The sequence below is a fragment of the Chamaea fasciata genome, unplaced genomic scaffold (genome assembly GCF_029207755.1).
Source record: "Chamaea fasciata isolate MVZ Bird 193981 ecotype frontalis unplaced genomic scaffold, bChaFas1.0.hap1 SCAF_14, whole genome shotgun sequence".
Classification (NCBI taxonomy): domain Eukaryota; kingdom Metazoa; phylum Chordata; class Aves; order Passeriformes; family Sylviidae; genus Chamaea; species Chamaea fasciata.
Window position 1 is genome coordinate 15,571,418 of NW_027094099.1, and position 7,157 is coordinate 15,578,574.

Consider the following 7,157-nt stretch of genomic DNA (forward strand, 5'->3'; position numbering starts at 1 on the left):
ACTAGTCAGAGACAAGATTTATTTTTAGTATAGTTAGCATGTACATTGTGGTTATTAGGAAGAATGATTCCCACTCAGAGAATCATTGTTTAGTCGTGTTTAAAATAAACAATAAAAAAAAAGCAACCTCAAAACATTCAGAAATGTCACAGAAAGGTAAAAGGGACAATGGTAGAGACACATATCAAGATAGGATTTTGTGTGTAAACAAGGGGCCAGGCTGTGCTCCCCTCTCTGCCTTGGCTGGTCTGATGCGGTGGTGTCCAGCCAGGGGCCAGGAACTGCACAGGACAGCAAGGATTTCCAGTGGCCACTGGAAATCAAGACGATAAAACTATCTGTAACAAGAAGAGATGAGATTGCCTGCAACAAACTGCTTCTTTAGGTTGCTGCCTTTTCCAGTATCTGGACAACACATCCAGACAAAAAAAAGCTGGATTTGTTCAGTATGGAGATGAGAAGGCTCTGGGCAGAACTTACTGTGGCCTTCCAGTACTTTAAACAAAGCCAAAAAAAAGAGAGAGACAGTGACTTTTTCCACAGACAGACTGTGATAGGACAAAGGGAAAAGGTTTTAAGCTAAAAGAAGACAGATTTAGGTTAGATATTAGGAAGTTTTTTACTCAGAGAGTGACGAGACACTGGAACAGGTTGCCCAGAGAAGCTGCGGATGCACCATCTCTGGCAAATGGGTTGGACTCAGATAATTTTTCAGGCCCCTTCCAAACCAAACTCCCTCTGTGATTCCATGAAAATGGGGATGCTGAGGTTCTACAGCTCTTCTCCTTCCAGGTCTGAAAACCACAGCTCAGCACCCGAGGTGCAAATAGTGCTGAGCCTGCTTCCTCCTCCTCATTTCAAAGACCCTTTTGCACCTAGGTTTTGCAGTTGCTCCTGCTCACAACTCAGTACATTCCTCACAAAAAGAGCGGTGCTGGACATGCTCTGAAGGGTGGGATCAAGGGCACAGTGGGAATGCTGGGCAGCTTTGTGCCACAGGATAGTACAGCTCCAGGGTGCTGATAGACTTAGCTATGTAATTGCAGGTCTCTCATAAGAAAATTTGGGGAAAAAAATAAGATTTCTTTTCCCAGGGAAATTAGTTCTTTGCTCTATGGCCAGCCCCCAAGTACATGCGCTGAATGGCTCACATCAGACTCTTCATAGGGAAATTTTGTAGATTAACAAAAAAACTTTGAGGTTTATCTCTACTTCACTCCACTTGACTCCAGCAAGTCACCACATGCTCTAGTACAAACTACTGAAACTCTCACTTAGCATGTGTGCAAAATGAATATAACTATAATTCGTGACCTCCAGGGTCTCTGGTAAAACCATTTAGTATTCATCAGGCACTTTGTGGGCTTTTGGGTCAAAAACAATAAGTGCAAGGTAGTATTAGGAAGAGTTTCATGCCCGAGTTATAATAATATATAATAGCAGGATCTTCGAGTTACAAATAAAATCCGATTGCAGGAATGTGTAACATAGAAAATGTGACGACACATCACACATGCAAATAGACTTCGGGGTGTGTAACATGTAGATGTTTTCTGGAGCTGGAGTTTTACACCTGATCGTGCATAGGTAACTTCTGTTGTTAACAGATAAGAAACAAGTGTGAAAACACCGATTGGAGCAAGTCCCTGACAATGGCTGTTTGCTCTGAGGAATGAGTTACCTTGAGCTCATTCAATGGTGTAACCTGAAGGACAAAGAGGTTGCTGGTAGCTCATTCTGCAAAGCTGTCTGAGCTGCAAAGGCTTGTGAGTCACACTCCAGAGCATCTGCAAGGGAAAACACATTACATTTTCCAGGCCACCAAAACCCCTGCTCAAAGTGGGAAACTCGCACATGTTCAATCCATTCCCTCCCCCACACCCCCTGTCTCAACTCCTATGGGATAGGGAGTTTATTAGTTAATACTTGAGCTTAAATCTTCGTGTGAGGAAGTGATGAGCATCTAAGTCTCTCCTCCCTTCTTGCACAGAGATGAAAGTTTCTCCGCTGGCCTGTTCACTCCATCCTCCCCCTTCCTGGAAGAGATGAATCCCCGCTGAAGAAATCTGAAACCTCTGGCCACCCAGCATATCCTTCAGAAATAAAAGCATCTTCTCTGAGAAAATGCATGCATGGAATGGAGCACAATGCAAGGCAAGCTCTGCTTGCACAGAGCTGTAGGAAATGAAAGGTAAAAGCCAAAAAAGCCAAACGGAGTTGTGTTAAGATAACAACAGGACATTGTTTTGATCCCAGGAGATCCTGTGGTTTTTCTTTTTAATAGTGTCACTTAGAGTAACTTATAAGGGAGGCAGGGAAGGTGACACAATTTTATAACTCTGCAGGGGCTTCACACCATGGGACAAGATTCCTATTGTACTGAGGAGTATTGGAAAGAAAAGGGGGAAAAGAAAAAAAAGAGCTTGCAAAGCAGATCTAAAATTACACCTATTCTCAAGGAAGATACAAATCTAGGCCAGAAGGATTGCTCATTACAATGAACTCCGAGGAACTTTTCTAGCAAATGCTTCACAGGTATTTATCAACCTAGCTGAGGGCAGGTGAGTGGGAGCAGGAAAAAAGTCAGCCTGCTTTCTCCCCACAAAACCCTCAGTCTAGTTTCCACAATGAATCATGGTTTGTTTTGCGTTTCCCTTATTCAAAATTTGTCCAAAAAAGCCCCCAGTTAATGGGAAGGGTATGGCAGGGACGCGGTAGAAGACAGGAAATTTCAGATGTAACTAATTCTCATGACTTTCCCACACAAGATCATGTTCAGGCAAACACAAAAACAGCCTTTTAGCTAAGGTGGAAAAAGTGAAAACAGTCGAGAGAGTTTGCAGGGGCTGTCTGTGCTTTACTCCCCCAGTAAAACTGGTTGCATCAGTCTTTTAAGGTGCAGCCCCTTTACACATCTCCTGATCCACATCCCTGCATTTCACATTTTTTACTTCAACCAGTCTCTGCTGGATGTGTTTTTCACTTGAGCAACTCCCTTTACCCAGCTGCACCGCACATGGATGCAGGACACTTGGGAAGTTGTTTCATTATTTCAGAAATGCAAAATCCCATAGTCAACAGTGTCTTTTCAGTTCTTCTTTCATCTGTCCTATCAGTTGCAACAGAAGTGGACACAATCCATGGATCCAATGAGCTCTGGGCCACTTGAGGCAGCTGCTGTACCCTATTCAGGTACAGACAAGAGTTTCAGAGCTGGGCACGAACAAATCAGTTGCAAATTTCAATCCACAGAAGTTAGAACAAACCAATGATGTTGCTGTCCTCTTACAAGAAAAAAAAATAATAAACAGTAAAACCCCAAATCACAGAAAACAGGCTGACTCAAAGAGAGAAACAAAATCCAACAAAACTGTGTGGGCATCTGTAATTTTTAAACTATAATACAAATTCCATGACAATAATTACAGTGGGATGGCCCTAATGTCTCACCATTATTTCTTTGAAGGTCCTCAAAGATCTTTATCTGAGCTAATTTCATCTATTGGGTACAGAACTTCTTTTATTCCCTTCCCACTCTGCATCACACAATGCTCTTTTTGGTGTTTCCGTTCACACAGCGGGCACTGATCCCTGCTAGGAGAGGTGTCAAAACTTCTAATAAAATGACTGCTCACGCAGAAAGTCTCACAGCTGAAATTTTGGAGTCGTACAAACTCCCACACAAAGCAGGGCTGTCAGATCAGATTGCAAGGTGTCAGTTTACCCAATTCAAACCTGAGGTTCTATGAAAAAAACGCACAACAACCCCCCCTACACACACACACACAAATGGAAAATGTCAATCAAAAGTAATTAATAGTTTTCCTTCCTCTTTCGCACTCCAAAGAATGCCATGAGACAATATTCTGTGAGCTCAAATGACTGATGAATAACATTCACTCAAAAAAAAAAAAATCACACGCATGGTAAAATATTCACAGGAGTTGTCAGTGGTACCTGAAGTCTTGTATTCCAGAGACACGACTGTCCCAAATTCCTCTGCAGTCTCTGTGCTGAAATGCGCTGTGCAGTGTAAGATCTGGGAAGTGACAGAAGGCGTCAGTACAGATGGGGAGGACAGATGTGGGGTTAAGCCAGATGTGAGGTTAAGCCAGATGTGAGGGAAAGAGCTTGGGGGCAAATTTGAGCCTTCAGCACCTCTCATTTACGTCAAGCAACTGGGTATGATCTCATTTCCCGAGTCATCTGGGGCAAAATATGGCTTTGTGAAGAGGAGCCAATTCCTATGAGAACGTATAAAAAAGATTGAGCTTAACTACGACCTGAAGAGCTTTAAACCAAGCTCCTTCAAGCTGAAAGCCCAAGTTCTTTGTTTATCCAGCAATATCTGGATATCAACCAGTAGCACAGGTTGCTGGCTCTTCAGCTTGACATCAGACAGTGCACCAAGTGCTGGAGGGTTGGTTTGTACTTTATTTTCAATATTTAGGTATGGATTTACTCACACACAGATTTACTCACAGGATATAGAGAGACTAACATGATTGTAGCCCCGTATTCTTTGTTCCCCATTAGCCAAATAAATCCTGTGCCATGTTTGCCTCTATCCAAATCCTACATCTCAGATGCGCATCTCCTCCTCTCCTCTCTCCTCAACACAGCCATGGAGATGTCCATGTAGATGGAAATACACCGGCAGACAAGCAACTCTGAATGTAGGAGAGAAAAAGTCCTTCCATTTCCTTCATATTCCTTGGTCTGGAAAGGAATAGCCCTGCTTTGATGCACCTTTCTGTCCCCTAACGAGGGATTTTAGGAGACAGACATCCCTGGTTGTCAAAGTTATCTCTAACTGCATATCACCTTCTCACATGAGCTCTCCCTAACTCCCTTCACTCAATCTGATCTGACTTAGCCAAAAGAGCCCAATAAAACTGTTTTGCAATTTTTTTTTCTCACCATTTCCCATTCAGTTCCCTGTGTAAAGGCATGATCCTGCAAAGATTTATGTTTAAGCATTACTTACCCAAGTAATCTCTTTAAAGTCAATTGAATGGCAAAGAGGGGTTTCTCAACACAACGTGCTGGAGCCCTTTTTCATGATTCTGGGCACTAAATGACTCCACATCACCCTTTCACCACATAACACCTGCGTTGGTTTATGCACACATGCCATATATATGTTTTGGCCTTTTCCCAAACTTTTTTTTTTTTTTTTCCCTCCACAAGTTTTAACCTTTTGACTGGAATACTCTTGACACATCCTTAATCTACTCTAAATGGTAAGCAGGATGGCATACAGGTAGCTCTTCCCAGCCTACTTGCAGGCAATCTAGTGGCAAGAGGACCACTGCTCTGGATATCTGCAAAGCACCAGGTCTCTAAGTCGTTGCTGCTGTTGTAACCCCATAAAGCTCTTTTCTTTTGTTCTCTTCTCGAGACTGGTTCCTAGTACCCTTCAAACATTTTATTGATCTTTCTCCCCCTCTAGCTCATACATGCTAATTGTACCTCTGTAGCAAAACAATCTTATTATCATGTTAATTAGTGGGAGGGTTGTTGAGGGTTTCCAGTTCATTACCTGCTAATTTCAAGATAAATGAATCCACAGGTTACTAAGTAAATAAGGTCACCTATCAAGTACTTGTAAACGTGTTTGTAAACAAGGAGGGGAGATGGGGAGCGACAGAAAGGGAAGCACTTTTAGCGTGGATGGTGGGAAGTAACTTTGGATACGGATTTGGCATCCCATGCTGGGGTGACTCCATTTCCCTTGAACTCATTTGTAATGGAAAGCGAATGTTTGCTGTCCACCTGGTTCCCCAGTGGGACGTTTCCTCCTGCAACTACTTTGTGAGCTCAAAGGGCTCTTTGTGAGCAGATTACTCACTTGGAAGTTTGGTTGATTGTTGCTGCCTTTTGTGGTGAGAGCCAGGAGTGAGGACATGCACTAGGAAATACAGCACCAAAGGGGGAAGAAAAAGGCATGGTAGTGTGAGTCACAGAAACCTCCCCCTCCACATGGCTCAGGGTTATTCATATTGCCTTTATACACAGGGAACCAGCACAAAGGAATTCAATGGGAGAGGGGAAATAAACAGTCAGATCGTCTGCTGGGGTAAAGTGACATGTGGCTTTGAAATCTGTGCCTTTCCACCACACCCCAAATCTCCAGGAAAATTACTCTCTGAGAGGGGCAAGTGGATGAAAGGGCCACGTAGAAAACCATATCTGAAGCATGGGGATTGCAGAGGTAATGTATCAGGGGTCAAAATGAAAAGTGATACTGAGCAGGGTCCCCCGGGCTCTGTCCTCAGACCGTGTTCGTTGAAGCCGGTGAAATAAAGAATTTGTGTATTAACTGTTCTGAGCACTTGGGGCTGGGGAGGGCAGCAAGCTCACTGGAAAGGAGGAGAGAAATTCAAAGAGTTATTGATAAATTGGAAGGAGGGGGGAAACTGTGTCCCACTCCCTATGGGCAATTTCAGAGTCCAGGTCTGAGTAGGAGCAAGGTGCATGACAACAGAGTGAGTAATACAAAGTGGTAATTCCTCACTACAGTTTGTGAGGAGTTGAGCAGACCCCAAGCTAAAGAGAAGAGAACACTGTTATGGTGCTGTGGACAAAGCAAAAGTGACTTTAGCACATATAAGTGGGAGTTCTACCTGCCAGACTCCTGGATGACCTCCAGCCCATGCAGTGCTGGCTGCGGACAGGTTTAGAGGGAGAGCAGAGTTCTGACCTGTGGAGAGAGACCAAATGAACACCGTTGTTTTAACTGAGGATGTTCATAAATCTAAAAGATGAAACAAGGAAAAAAAATCTGCCCTCCAGAGCTCTACTGGCTAGGCTAAAGTGTAGCAAGGATTCAGGTTAGGGGGAATATTCAGGTGCCTGTGTAAAAATATTTACTGTCAATTTAGAGACCCAAAGACATCCAAGGCAGGCTGGTAAATATGCTACGGGACCTGTGGGAGGCTCATCTCCCACTGATGAGGCTCTAGATTTAGTGAAGTATCATAAGAGATTTTAGGTGGCAGTGGAGACCTGTATTTTGGCATCTGAGTCATTCCCCAGGTAAAACTTTTAGCTGTGGGTAATGAAACTCTGGAGCAGCAGTTGGCTCTAAACGCTTCCTCTTTGGAAGTAGACGGGACAACCTGCCAGCCTTGGTGCACTGGGACCCAGCAGATTCC

General features: G+C 43.6%; 1 long non-coding RNA gene across 2 annotated transcripts; it reads right to left on the reverse strand.

Annotated features, from left to right (window-relative positions):
- LOC136296880 (uncharacterized) lies at positions 1–5,197 on the reverse strand. Of its 2 annotated transcripts, XR_010723024.1 has the most exons (5): positions 4,988–5,197; positions 3,958–4,039; positions 1,927–2,036; positions 1,682–1,787; positions 1–338 (listed from the first exon to the last, which is right to left on the reverse strand). It is a non-coding gene; the product is annotated as an uncharacterized lncRNA (long non-coding RNA). The 2 variants fall into 2 exon arrangements; XR_010723025.1 differs by lacking the exon at positions 1,927–2,036.
- Between the last annotated feature and the right edge of the window lie 1,960 nt (positions 5,198–7,157).